This window comes from Lactuca saligna, chromosome 5, assembly GCF_052625555.1.
Source record: "Lactuca saligna cultivar CGN05327 chromosome 5, ASM5262555v1, whole genome shotgun sequence".
NCBI classification, from domain to species: domain Eukaryota; kingdom Viridiplantae; phylum Streptophyta; class Magnoliopsida; order Asterales; family Asteraceae; genus Lactuca; species Lactuca saligna.
The window spans coordinates 271,620,166-271,635,045 of NC_136421.1; positions in this window are offsets into that span (position 1 = coordinate 271,620,166).

Here is a 14,880-nt window from a genome sequence, read left to right on the forward strand (position 1 = left end):
ACAAGTTTGTAAAATGTGTGTAAAGGTTTGCAATTGTTTGTAAAAGTTTGAATCTCTCAGAAAAACCTATATTTTCTATTAAAGTAGCCTTCTGCCAACGCTTAACTGTTTTGTATGCTCGTTTGATGTAAAAGTGTGTAATTTCCCAAGTGTACTATCATTTAACAAAATATAGTTTGTACATAAACGTTTAAGTGAGGTTATCACTGAAAATATGTAATGGGTAAATTATTGTAGTACTGTAGCCTTGTATTATAAGAACTACTGTTGTACTAACTACCTTAAACCGGATTTATATTAAGGCATTACGTGATAAATTGCACCATACTATCGACTAGTAACAAAGACAAATGAATGGTCGTAATAACGGAATAACGTTTGGCACCCGCAGACCTGCAGGTCCGGCTGTAGCTAGCAGCAAGGTGTAGGATTGTCAATCCAGTATACATCTATACGCAAACTCATGCTCTCCCTTCAAGAGAATTCTGGCTACAACTTGAGCCATGACAGTTAAGTCATGCTCCGATTTAAATCACAATAATAAAGTATTTATGTATATGTACTGTTTCTCGTTCTAGTATAGTTGTATATGTATTGTTTCTAGCATCATTGTATATGTATTGTTTCTAGCATCATTGTATATGTATTGTTTCTAGCATCATTGTATATGTATTGTTTCTAGCATCATTGTATATGTATTGTTTCTAGCATCATTGTATATGTATTGTTTCTAGTATATGTATATGTATTATTTCTAGCATCATTGTATATGTATTGTTTCTAGTACATGTATATGTATTGTTTCTAGCATCATTGTATATGTATTGTTTCTAGTATATGTATATGTATTGTTTCTAGCATTATTGTATATGTATTGTGTTACCCCGATGGTAACTAACTATTGATGTACTGATAAATATGAATATGGAAGTACTTTTATGTCTATACATGTATATATGATATATAACTAATATTGAAACGACCTTCGGATGGTCACCCGAAATCCCACCAGACCACATCTCAGTGCGCGAAAAGGAAATAGGGCGGATGGCCTTCCTAAGCCCTTTAAACATTACTTATATATATATATATATATATATATATATATATATATATATATATATATATATATATATATATATATATATACATATATGGGCATGCAATTTATAAGAAATAAAACAAAGTTTAATAAAAGCATTTGATAAGTAAAAAGAGTTTGTAAAACATTTGAAGTGAAACAGTTTGATAAACAGTTGAACAGTGATAAAATCATTGGTTTTCTAGTTATTAATCACATGTGATTAATGCAATCACATGTGATTGATGTAATAACTATAAGTATTTGACTTATATTCCCCCCATAAAGTATTTAAAACATTTAAAAGTATTTCAAAGGTTGATTAAAGGGGTATAAACTCACTTGTGGTGAGTAGATTGAATTGATGTATCGGGTACCGTGCTAAGTGTCAAACGGAGACTTGTTCACACGTTCGAGCCTAGTTATCATATAATAAGCATATATATAACTAATTAGCCACATAAAAACTTAACAAAGTAAGTTAACACAATTAGGAACATGTATACACTTTGTATAAGTGTTATAGGTCCTAATGGTTGCATCTAAGTTGATACGGGACAAGGCAAAAGGGTTTGAAACATCAAATGGCCTTGCATAAGAGTTCACCACCCAACAAACCCCACCCTTTGGAGTTTACGGCCGTAAAATCATGGGTTTATGGCCATGAACTCCTCATATGGTGGTTTTGGGTGTTTTAAAGTGTCATCTTGATCCAAGAACACTCCTAGCTTTGTTGGAATAATACATGAAGTAGTTTAAGGCCCTAGAATGCTCCATAGGGGAGTTTACGTCCTATAGTCCATATACCCTAGAGTTTACGGCCGTAAACTCCTATGGGTGATGGCTTTTAATTCATTTGAGGCCCTTGCATGTGTAGGATAGCTTCCATACTTTTATCTAAGGCTAATGGGGACAAGATGCACACATTTAGGTCATCACTTGGAGTTTACGGCCCAAGATATGTTCCTTGGCCGTAAACTCCTTTTAAGGAGTGATTATGAAGTCCTTTGATCCCCATTCAAGTCCCATGTGTTCAAGGTAAATTGTCTTAAGGCCTTAGGGTGTTTGTGGTGCATTTCACCCTTAGAAAAGGGGTTTACGGCCCAAGATCCTTCCTTGGCCGTAAACTCCTATAATTCCATCATTTTGAAGTGTTTTGAAGTCCAAAATAAGCACAAGTATTAGTGGTTAAAGTCCTTAGGGTCAAGGAGGCAAGTTAGGGCATTTTTGACCCATAAAAAGGGGTTTACGGCCCAAGAAGTTCCTTGGCCGTAAACTCCTCTAACTTGTTGATTTTGGATGCTTTCTAGTCTCTAAAGATCATACACAATGTCCTTTACACGTTGTCTATCGAGGGAATGGGACTAGGAAGCCTTAAAGTTCCATTTTGGAGTTTACTCCCCAAGAACGTTCTTGGGCGGTAAACTCTCGGATCTTGCAGTTTAGACATATAAATGATGTTATAAAGCATATAACAAGTATTAAAACACGTTTAGGAAAGTAGACTCACAATCCGGGATGAAAACCCGAAGATCCGTCAGAGAGAATTGGCTTTTCTCTAGTTGGAATTGTGAATAATGAATTTATTAAATTCAGAAATCTATTTATAGTCCTGGAATATTTTGACAGAAAATATTTTTATTCCGGAAGTCGGACTATAACATCGTGAAACTTAAAATGTTCAAGTTTCACAATTACAGGAGCATCCACTCTCCTGATACGTCCAGAAACATAAACCCTAATGTACACAAACTTGTTCGGACAAGTCTGAAATTTACAGAAACTGGACTAGCTTCTATTGAATAGATAATGTTCGTACAATGGAAATTTCAGGTTGTCACATCATCCCCCCGTTAGAAGGAATTTCGTCCCGAAATTAGAATTTAAGCAAATAAGAAGTTACAAATAACTAAGCGAAAAGATGAGGATATTTCAGTTTCATCTGATCCTCGCGTTCCCAAGTGAATTATGGTCCTCGCTTGGCGTTCCATCGAACCTTCACGATAGGGATACGGCTTTGCTTCGTCTGCTTGACCTCACGGTCCATGATCTCTACAGGTTCTTCCACGAAGTTGAGGCTCTCGTTGATCTCGATCTCGTTGAGTGGGATTATGAGAGTCTCGTCGAATAGACACTTTTTCAAGTTAGATACGTGGAATGTAGAATGTACGTTATGAAGTGTGTCGGGTAGATCAAGTTTGTAAGCTACGGGGCCGACTCTTGCGAGAATCTCGAAAGGCCCTATGTACCTAGGATTAAGCTTCCCACGCTTACCGAAGTGTATCAAGCCCTTCCAGGGTGAGACTTTGAGAAGGACTCGGTCTCCCACCTGAAATTCCAAAGGTTTTTTTGCGTTTATCAGCGTAGCTCTTTTGTCGGTCTCTAGAGGCTTTCAATCGTTCACGAATCTGAACGATCTTCTCTGTCGTTTCCCGAATGATTTCCGGACCAGTGAGAGTACTGTCAGAAGCTTGCCCTCTAGCTAATTGGGTATCACCCACCTCAGCCCAGCACAGAGGGGATCTGCACTTTCGGCCGTAGAGAGCTTCAAATGGTGCTGCTTTTATGCTCGTGTGATAACTGTTGTTGTAGGAAAATTCAACGAGGGGTAAATGAGTATCCCACGCTTTTCCAAAGTCAATTACGCAAGCACGCAACATATCTTCTAAAGTCTGGATTGTCCTCTCACTCTGTCCGTCAGTCTGTGGATGGTAGGCTGTGCTCATGTCCAGCCTTGTTCCTAGGGAATGTTGCAGTGATTGCCAAAATCTTGAGGTGAACCTACTATCTCTATCGGAGATAATGGATATAGGCACACCATGTAGTCGTACGATTTCCCTAATGTATGTTCTCAGAAGTTTCTCCATCTTGTTGGTTTCTTTGATAGGCAGGAAGTGTGCAGACTTGGTCAATTTATCAACGATGACCCATATGGTATCGAGTCCACCCGTTGTCTTGGGAAACTTGGTTATGAAATCCATAGTGATCCGCTCCCACTTCCATTGTGGAATCTCTGGTTGTTGTAGTAAACCAGAGGGCTTCTGGTACTCGACCTTTACCTTTGCGCAAGCAAGGCATTTACTTACGAAGGTAGCAATCTCTACTTTCATATTAGGCCACCAGTATAGCTTTTTAAGATCCAGATACATCTTATCTGAACCTGGGTGGACGGAATACCGAGTGTTGTGCGCCTCGGTCATGACTAAGTCTCGGAAACCACCGTGTTTCGGTGTTCAGATCCGATCCATGAAGTATAAGGCTCCGTCACCCTTGGCTTCTAAATTCTTGTCCATTCCTCTAAGGGATTCACCGTCACATTTTCAGGTTTCATGGCTTCAAGTTGGGCCGCCTGAATTTGGTTAGACAAGTGTGAATGGATGGTTATTGATAATGACTTGACCTTGTGACCAGAATATTCTTTCTGACTCAGGGCGTTTGCTACTACGTTGGCTTTACCCGGATGATAACGAATATCGTATTCGTAATCACTGAGTAGCTCGACCCACCGTCGTTGTCTCATGTTGAGCTCCTTCTGATCGAATATGTGTTGTAAACTCTTGTGGTCGGTAAAGATAGTGCTCTTCGTTCCATACAAGTAATGTCTCCAGATCTTCAGAGCAAACACCACTGCTCCCAGTTCAAGATCGTGTGTCGTATAGTTAACTTCATGTGTCTTCAACTTTCGGGAGGCATAGGCGATGACCTTAGCTCGTTGCATCAGAACACACCCGAGCCCTTGGTTCGATGCATCGCAATAGACTACGAAGTCTTCTATCCCTTCCGGGAGAGATAGTATTGGCGCGGTGCACAAGGCTCGTTTGAGCGTTTGGAATGCTCTCTCTTGTTTCTCTTCCCAGTCAAAGGCCACGCCTTTCTGGGTCAGGGTTGTAAGAGGTTTCTCTATTCGGGAGAAGTTCTGAATGAATCCGCGGTAGTAGTCAGCAAGACCTAGAAATTGACGAATTTCTGTCGGCGTCTTGGGTGCTGACCAGTTCTCAATGGCTTTAATTTTGGATGGGTCCACGTGGATTCCCTCTTCGCTTACCACGTGTCCTAAGAATTTGACTCTTCGGATCCAAAATTCACATTTCGAGAACTTCGCATAAAGTTTCTTCGTTCGTAAAGTTTCTAAAGCTAGTCGGAGGTGATCGCCCTGCTCTTCCTTACTTTGGGAGTAGATCAGGATGTCGTCAATGAAAACGATGACGAACTGATCCAAGTAAGGTCGGCATACTCTATTCATCAGGTCCATGAAAACTGCTGGCGCATTGGTTAATCCGAATGGCATCACCACGAACTCGTAGTGTCCGTAACGAGTTCGGAAGGCTGTCTTTGGAACATCCTCCTCTAGCACTCATAACTGGTGATATCCGGATCTTAGATCAATTTTGGAGAAATAGTTCGCCCCTTGCAGTTGGTCAAATAGATCGTCTATGCGAGGTAGAGGGTAACGATTTTTGACCGTCAGTTTGTTGAGTTCTCTGTAGTCGATACACATACGGAATGATCCGTCTTTCTTCTTAACGAACAAGACCGGTGCTCCCCAAGGTGAGAAGCTTGGTCTTATGAAGCCCTTGCTGAGTAGTTCGTTAAGTTGACCAGATAATTCCTGCATCTCCGCTGGTGCCAATCGGTAGGGCGACTTGGCTACTGGGGTAGCTCCTGGGACTAAGTCGATACGGAACTCGACCTGTCGTTACGGAGGTAATCCAGGTAGTTCTTCTGGGAAAATGTCGGGAAAGTCGCTCACTACTGGAATGTTCTTGAGTTCTTTCGTTTCGAGGTTCGTGTCGATGACGTGAGCAAGGAATGCGTGGTATTCTTTGCGCAGATATTTCTGTGCTTGAATACTTGATATAATGCGAAGACTCGCACCAGGTTTGTCGCCGTAGACTATAAGAGTTTCGTTAGACAGAAGGTTTAGTCGGACTGCTTTCTCGAAGCACATGATGTCGGTGCGATGAAGACTCAACCAATCCATGCCGATGATAACGTCGAAGCTTTTTATTGAGACTGGCATGAGGTCGATTGGGAATGAATGGTTATCTAGGGTTAGGATACATCCTAAGTATATGCTACTGGTGTTTTCTGTTTTGCCGTTAGCCATTTCTACTGTGAATTGTTCTTTAAGTGCGTGTGGTTGTGGTTTAAGCATGCGAGCAAATTTGTGGTTTACGAAGCTTCGCTTCGCTCCACTATCAAACATAATGCATGCATAGGAGTTATCGAGGAGGAACGTACCAGTCACCACTGTCGGGTCAGCGACTGCTTCCCCGTGGCCTATAGCTAGTACCCTCCCTGCTCCTCCAGCATTTCTCGCTTTGGGGCAGCCCCTCTTATAGTGGCCTGTTTCGCCACATCCATAGCAAGTTGGGCTCGCGCCAGAGCCAGGGACTTGCGTGATCGGTTGCGTTGGGAATTTACAGAAACGGACGGTGTGTCCTTTCCTGTTGCAGTTAGAGCACTACATTTCACGGCAGGGGCCGTTGTGGTGGAAGTTGCATTTGTTGCACTTCGTCAAACTTCCAGCATACTGCTTCGTCGGGGCAGTAGCAGCAATGGTTACTACGGCATGTACTGCCACAATTTGCTGCTTCTTGGCAGCTCGCTGCCTCTTCTTGTCATCCCAGAACTTCCGCTTGGTGTCAGCGGGTTTGGATGGTTCTGAGATGGCTAGGGTTGTTGTGGTTGCAGGGGTTTTGACACCATGGTCAATGAGTCGCTGTGCCAGTCGCTTGGCACTGTCGAAGGTAGCGGGGTTTGATGATAGAACATTCCCCTGATACGGAGGAACTAGCCCCCATATGTACCTTTCAATCTTCTTCCCTTCAGTGGGAACCATATTAGGGCAGAGGGCCACCAGTTCGCTAAACCGGGCAGTGTAAGCGATAATGTTGGTGCCCTTCATGGTCAGGCTCCAAAACTCCTGTTCCAGTTTCTGGATCTCGCCCCTCGGGCAGTATTCCTCAATCATGAGGTCTTTCATCGTATCCCAGCCTATGTCGTTGGCCACGACGAGAGTTAGAGATTTAACGTGGCTGTTCCACCACGTCAGTGCCTTCCCTTCGAAGGTGCATGCGGCATATTTGAATTTGCTCGCAGTAGGGCAAGAACAAATTTCGAAGACTGATTCAGTCTTCTCAAACCATTGCGAGAGAGCAATGACTCTGCCGGTCCCATGGAAGGGTTTCGGCTTACAGTTGGTGAAATCCTTGTAAGAACACTCTCTCGAGCGCACAGGAGTTTCAACCGGAATGGAGTTAACCGGGGTTCCACCTCTACTGGCATCAATAGAGGGATACTATGCCATGGCAGTTGCCACTGCTGCAGCTACGGCAGCATTTAGGGCTGCTGTATCAATGACCGGAGGTGGTGGAGGTGTAGGGTTATTCCGGGCAGATTTGCGAGGAGGCATCTTTCAACTATAAGTTTATAAAGATGAGAAAAGTGGTAAGGATCAATTTGTAAGTAATGTGCGAATGTCACATGGACTAACTAGCCATAGTCCAACAATTGAATGAGTGTTTGTGTTCATAATCAGAAAGATGTGTAGGAAAACCCAAATGTAAACATTTATCCCACAGAGTAGGTAGTTGTCAATAATACTGGTATTACTGATGTAACGAGTTCAATGAAAATTGACCTAACAGTAGGTCTTACATCATACCATACAGAAAGCTTGACAGTTCTTAGATTCCTAATTAGAGTACTGAAAGTTAGGAATATTTTACAGAAAAGTGCTACTTAGAGCACAGATGTTAAAAGGCTAATCCTTAACCCAAAAGATAATGATGTACTAGACATCATCTAACGGCGATGAGTATTCCTCGGGAGAACTCTGAGGTCTCTCATTTGACGTACCACCTCTTGAAGGTGTCGTTCATGAGCCCTTTGACGAGCTCGAAGCTCCATGACTTCAGCTTGAGAGGCAACCAGACGTTGCTGCAGAGTTTCATTGGTTCTCCGGGTCCGTTCCATATCTTCTTCGAGACGGCGAATGCGGACTGTGTTGACACCAGTGTTGGCATCAATCTCCACGACCCGGTCGATGGCTGCTCGACCTTGCTCGACATTACGAGCTATTCTACGGATAAGGACAGGTAGAGCTCGGTCAGCAGAGCCACCATCGCTGACGTTGTAAAAGGTTCGGTCCCCAAAGTATGGTAAGGGTTGACCTTGTTCGTCACTCCAGCGATTTAAGTTATCTACCCACAAGGGAGTGGGACCTAGAAAAGCTGGTCGAGGGTTGTTGTTCGGGGCTTGACCTACTGGAGGTAGGTTGTTGACTTCAGGCTCAGAGTCTGATCCATCTGAGAAGCCTTCAGCTTGATGATCATCCAACGGGATTGGGTGTTCATCGTCAGACTCTGCTTCGAGCCATCCTGCGTTGCCTTCATTTGGAAAGTACGGGTCGCCGTGATGGAATCCAGCCATTTAAATCTACGTGAGAAGAGAGGTATAAAGATATAGTATACAAGTAGTTGGTAGTACAAAATACACCTATAGTATTTTAAGTTTAGGTTCTATTGAATCTTCTTGTGGTATTGTTGGTAAGTTTTTAGACTTGTTAACACATTACAACCATTCTAGGGCATATGCTAATCACTCCTCGGACCAGCATAGTTGATCAGGCTATGCCATTCCCAGGACTGACCATATATCCCCGAGCTTACCTGTGATATTTAACAATCGTAATACTTTTGTTCTTGTCGTTGTGACACTGGTTTTAGTATGAATGTAGACTAGTATACTTAATTAAATATTTTAGTATTTTAAGTATAGACTCTTGGTCAGAGTGTTTTAATCCCAAATGGGTTTATAGTTTAGTATATCTTTTATGGGTTGATACACTTGATTCACTATAAACAATGCTCTGATACCAATCTATCACACCCCAAAACCAAGAACGGCGGAAACGTTCTGGGGCGGAGGACGTCATGTAAGTATCACAACACAGTAAATGTAAATAAGCAAACAACATCATCCATTGCATTAAATATATAATTTTAATACAAGCGTGTTCTGTAGAGTATAGACACCAAAAATAACGTATATCAAAATAATAAGATGAGTCTTGAATGCGCTCCATCTACTCAAAAGCTGGCCTCGGTACCTGTCTATTGATGACCTGAGAATACAAGTTATTTTGAAAGAGTTTATCAGCATTAAGCTGGTGAGTTCATAAGTATTTTAGTGGTCGGTATGTGTCATTCAAAAATGTTTGAACGTGTATAAAGTATAAGTTTGTAAAATGTATGTAAAGGTTTGCAATTGTTTGTAAAAGTTTGAATCTCTCAGAAAAACCTATATTTTCTATTAAAGTAGCCTTCTGCCAAGGCTTAACTGTTTTGTATGCTCGTTTGATGTAAAAGTGTGTAATTTCCCAAGTGTACTATCATTTAACAAAATATAGTTTGTACATAAACGTTTAAGTGAGGTTATCACTGAAAATATGTAATGGGTAAATTATTGTAGTACTGTAGCCTTGTATTATAAGAACTACTGTTGTACTAACTACCTTAAACCGGATTTATATTAAGGCATTACGTGATAAATTGCACCATACTATCGACTAGTAACAACGACAAATGAATGGTCGTAATAACAGAATGACGTTTGGCACCCGCAGACCTGCAGGTCCGGCTGTAGCTAGCAGCAAGGTGTAGGATTGTCAATCCAGTATAGATCTATAGGCAAACTCATGCTCTCCCTTCAAGAGAATTCTGGCTACAACTCGAGCCATGACAGTTAAGTCATGCTCCGATTTAAATCACAATAATAAAGTATTTATGTATATGTACTGTTTCTCGTTCTAGTATAGTTGTATATGTATTGTTTCTAGCATCATTGTATATGTATTGTTTCTAGCATCATTGTATATGTATTGTTTCTAGCATCATTGTATATGTATTGTTTCTAGTATATGTATATGTATTGTTTCTAGCATCATTGTATATGTATTGTTTCTAGTACATGTATATGTATTGTTTCTAGCATCATTGTATATGTATTGTTTCTAGTATATGTATATGTATTGTTTCTAGCATCATTTTATATGTATTGTGTTACCCCGATGGTAACTAACTATTGATGTACTGATAAATATGAATATGGAAGTACTTTTATGTCTATACATGTATATATGATATATAACTAATATTGAAACGACCTTCGGATGGTCACCCGAAATCCCACCAGACCACATCTCAGTGCGCGAAAAGGAAATAGGCGGATGGCCTTCCTAAGCCCTTTAAACATTACTTATATATATATATATATATATATATATATATATATATATATATATATATATACATATATGGGCATGCAATTTATAAAAAATAAAACAAAGTTTAATAAAAGCATTTGATAAGTAAAAACAGTTTGTAAAACATTTGAAGTGAAACAGTTTGATAAACAGTTGAACAGTGATAAAATCATTGGTTTTCTAGTTATTAATCACATGTGATTAATGCAATCACATGTGATTGATGTAATAACTATAAGTATTTGACTTGTATTCCCCCCATAAAGTATTTAAAACATTTAAAAGTATTTCAAAGGTTGATTAAAGGGGTATAAACTCACTTGTGGTGAGTAGATTGAATTGATGTATCGGGTACCTTGCTAAGTATCAAACGGAGACTTGTTCACACGTTCGAGCCTAGTTATCATATAATAAGCATATATATAACTAATTAGCCACATAATAACTTAACAAAGTAAGTTAACACAATTAGGAACATGTATACACTTTGTATAAGTGTTATAGGTCCTAATGGTTGCATCTAAGTTGATATGGGACAAGGCAAAAGGTTTTGAAACATCAAATGGCCTTGCATAAGAGTTCACCACCCAACAAACCCCACCCTTTGGAGTTTACGGCCATAAACTCATGGGTTTATGGCCGTGAACTCCTCATATGGTGGGTTTGGGTGTTTTAAAGTGTTATCTTGATCCAAGAACACTCCTAGCTTTGTTGGAATAATACATGAAGTAGTTTAAGGCCCTAGAAAGCTCCATAGGGGAGTTTACGGCCTATAGTCCATATACCCTAGAGTTTACGGCCGTAAACTCCTATGGGCGATGGCTTTTAATTCATTTGAGGCCCTTGCATGTGTAGGATAGCTTCCATACTTTTATCTAAGGCTAATGGGGACAAGATGCACACATTTAGGTCATCACTTGGAGTTTACGGCCCAAGATATGTTCCTTGGCCGTAAACTCCTTTTAAGGAGTGATTATGAAGTCCTTTGATCCCCATTCAAGTCCCATGTGTTCAAGGTAAATTGTCTTAAGGCCTTAGGGTGTTTGTGGTGCATTTCACCCTTAGAAAAGGGGTTTACGGCCCAAGATCCTTCCTTGGCCGTAAACTCCTATAATTCCATCATTTTGAAGTGTTTTGAAGTCCAAAATAAGCACAAGTATTAGTGGTTAAAGTCCTTAGGGTCAAGGAGGCAAGTTAGGGCATTTTTGACCCATAAAAAGGGGTTTACGGCCCAAGAAGTTCCTTGGCCGTAAACTCCTCTAACTTGTTGATTTTGGATGCTTTCTAGTCTCTAAAGATCATACACAATGTCCTTTACACGTTGTCTATCGAGGGAATGGGACTAGGAAGCCTTAAAGTTCCATTTTGGAGTTTACTCCCCAAGAACGTTCTTGGGCGGTAAACTCTCGGATCTTGCAGTTTAGACATATAAATGATGTTATAAAGCATATAACAAGTATTAAAACACGTTTAGGAAAGTAGACTCACAATCCGGGATGAAAACCCGAAGATCCGTCAGAGAGAATTGGCTTTTCTCTAGTTGGAATTGTGAATAATGAATTTATTAAATTCAGAAATCTATTTATAGTCCTGGAATATTTTGACAGAAAATATTTTTATTCCGGAAGTCGGACTATAACATCGTGAAACTTAAAATGTTCAAGTTTCACAATTACAGGAGCATCCACTCTCCTGATACGTCCAGAAACGTAAACCCTAATGTACGCAAACTTGTTCGGAGAAACTGGACTAGCTTCTATTGAATAGATAATGTTCGTACAATGGAAATTTCAGGTTGTCACACATGGTCACTTTATCATCATTATGACACAGTTTTCTCGGTGACACGTCACACTTCATTAAATGCCCATCCTGCTTTTATTTGAAAATCAAGGGTTATATATAAAAGGGGATTCAAGGGTTCATTATCAGTTTACGTTTTCAAATTCTCGAATACTCTCTGATAAACATCAGGCTTTCAAACCCTAACAATGCTATATGCTGCTAATCCTGATGCAACTCTTTCTCACACCACTACTGATGTTACTTCTTTGCCGATTATGAAGATTCAGGGTACGAATTATCAAGTGGAGGCAAATGTTTCTCAATACCCTGAAGAACTAAAGATGCTAATTGTTGCTTTTGAAGAGTTATGTTCTGTCAAAAGGTATGTTCAACTTGTTTTTTGTTCCACTTTCATGGCTCTCTCAAGCCGGATCAACTTCTACATATTCAAAAGCTTTGGATGCAGTTACTTTCACTTTGGTGACTGATAAAAAGGTCAGACTATCCAAGAAGCTTTTCTGTCAGATTTTGGATATCCCCAATTCCCCACCATATGTCAATTTTACCTTTCCACAAATTGTACATATGTTTAATGAAATGGGCCATCAACCTCAACTATCAAATATAAGTGACTTCAAGAAATCTGGTCTTCCTAGTGTTTGGAATTTCTTGTTTGGTATTTTCTTGAGGTGTTTGACTGGAAGAACAGTTGGTTTGGATAATGGGAGAATGGAGGTTTATGCCATGGTAGCTGCGCTTTATTATGATCTTCAAGTGGATTACTCTACTCAATTGTGGAAAGAATTTTTGAAGAGTATTGAAAACACGAATGCTCTTCATGGCATTTCGTGTGCGAGATACTGGAGCTTGATCTTGCAATATTTCTATGAGAAGGAGGGGATTATGGTTCCTAATGATGAAGAAAAAGTTGTTTTTCATGTGTATAGTTGTCTGAAGGATGCAACTGATGATGTTGAGGAGTTTCCAGTTGTAGCTCGTATTCCAGATGCAATGCTCAAACGAGTCGATCCTACGAACACAGTCTTAGTAACTTACTTGCAAACAATTGATACAACTGTTGAAACTGAAATTCTATTGGAAAGAGAAGAGTCGAAGTCAAAACTTACGAAGAAGACTGACGTTGGTTCTTATGAGAAACAAATCAAGGAGTCTACATCTATGAAGGTTCCAAAGAAGTTACCAGTTACAGATGCAGAGCCAATAATTCATGAAGTTTCAGTTGCTGATACACCCTTGACTCAAAAAGAAATTATTCCTTTGAAGACTGGGGTTTTTCGAAGAATCAAAATGAAATCAAAGCACAAGAGCCAATCTCTACTCAGGAATGTTGTCCGAAAGCTACAAGTTATTCATCAAGGACTTCTATTTCGTGAAATTCCATCGCTTGCTTCACCATCATCAAAGAAACGAAGGGCTGCTGATATGGCTAAACACATTTCCAAGAAGAAGAAGAAGAAAAGAAAAATGATCATCTCTTCTGAGTCTACAACTGATGAAGATGAAACAATTCCAGAAACTCCAGAAGCCAATCCTAACAAAGAAACTTCTACTCCTGCACAGACAACTGTTATACCACCCAAAGATTCAGTTGCCAAGTCATTATATGAGGAGGCCCGAACTTCTGACATTCTTGTAAACGTATCAAATATGGATGCAAATGTCATCATGGGTGAGGATGATTTGAAGAATGAAAACCAAGGTAAACCTTCGACTGTTACCTCAGAAACCTTTGTATCTTTTCCTCCATAAATTACACCTGTCATACCAACCAATTACTTCTCTTTTTTCTTCACAATCCACTGATCCACCTACAACCACTTCACCAATTCAAGAGTCTATTTTTATGGAAACAGATCATGAATCGGAAGGTTTTGGAGGAACTTTTAAGAACTTGGAGTTTGATGAAGAAGAAATTGATTTCCCAGATCACATGCTTATGACAATGAAGCAGTTCAAGATCTTGAATACAAAACTGAATACAATTCTTCAATCACAAAGCAGATCTTGGGGGATGGAATTCAGTGACGAGTTTAGAAGTTGATGGTATGTTAAAACTGCTAGATGGAAGGATCATCTCAAAAGTTTTGGGCATGATCAAAGACTTTGAGTCTCGTCTTTTGGAGAAAGTTGATATTTGTGATCATAATAATGAGATAAGGGTGAATTCTGAGAAGTCTACATTTGAAGGTGATTTGAAAGAGTTGAAAATGGTGACAAAGGAACGTCATGTATTGTTCATTCAAGATGTTAAGAAGGTGTGAGAGGATGTTAATTTTAAACTTCAAGAGCTTCGCCAAGACATTGAAAAAGATATTGCAGTTGTTCGCACAAAATTTGCATCTCTAAATTAGAAGGTGGATATGATTTGTGATGCCGTGACAAAGTTTGCTAAGTTGTATGAAAGTTTGAGTCCTCAAATAGCTCAACTTTCTACAACTGAAAACAAAATTTTTATGGAAGTCCTCACACTATTAAAGGAGGTCAAATCCTTATCTTCAAAACATGCTTTGTCTTCTCAACTATCTTCAGATGATCTCTTCCATAAATTTTCTCAATTCAAAGCACTACTTCTCCAACAGTTGGCTCCTCTTTCTCGCATATCTAGCTTTCTTCCAACAACAAATGCCCCGCCTGTTTTTATAGGGGTGCAAGGGGGAGAAAGGAAGAGTGAAGTTTCAAAGGCTGGAGGTGATGATGTGAAGGTGGTAGGAAAGGTATTTCCTTT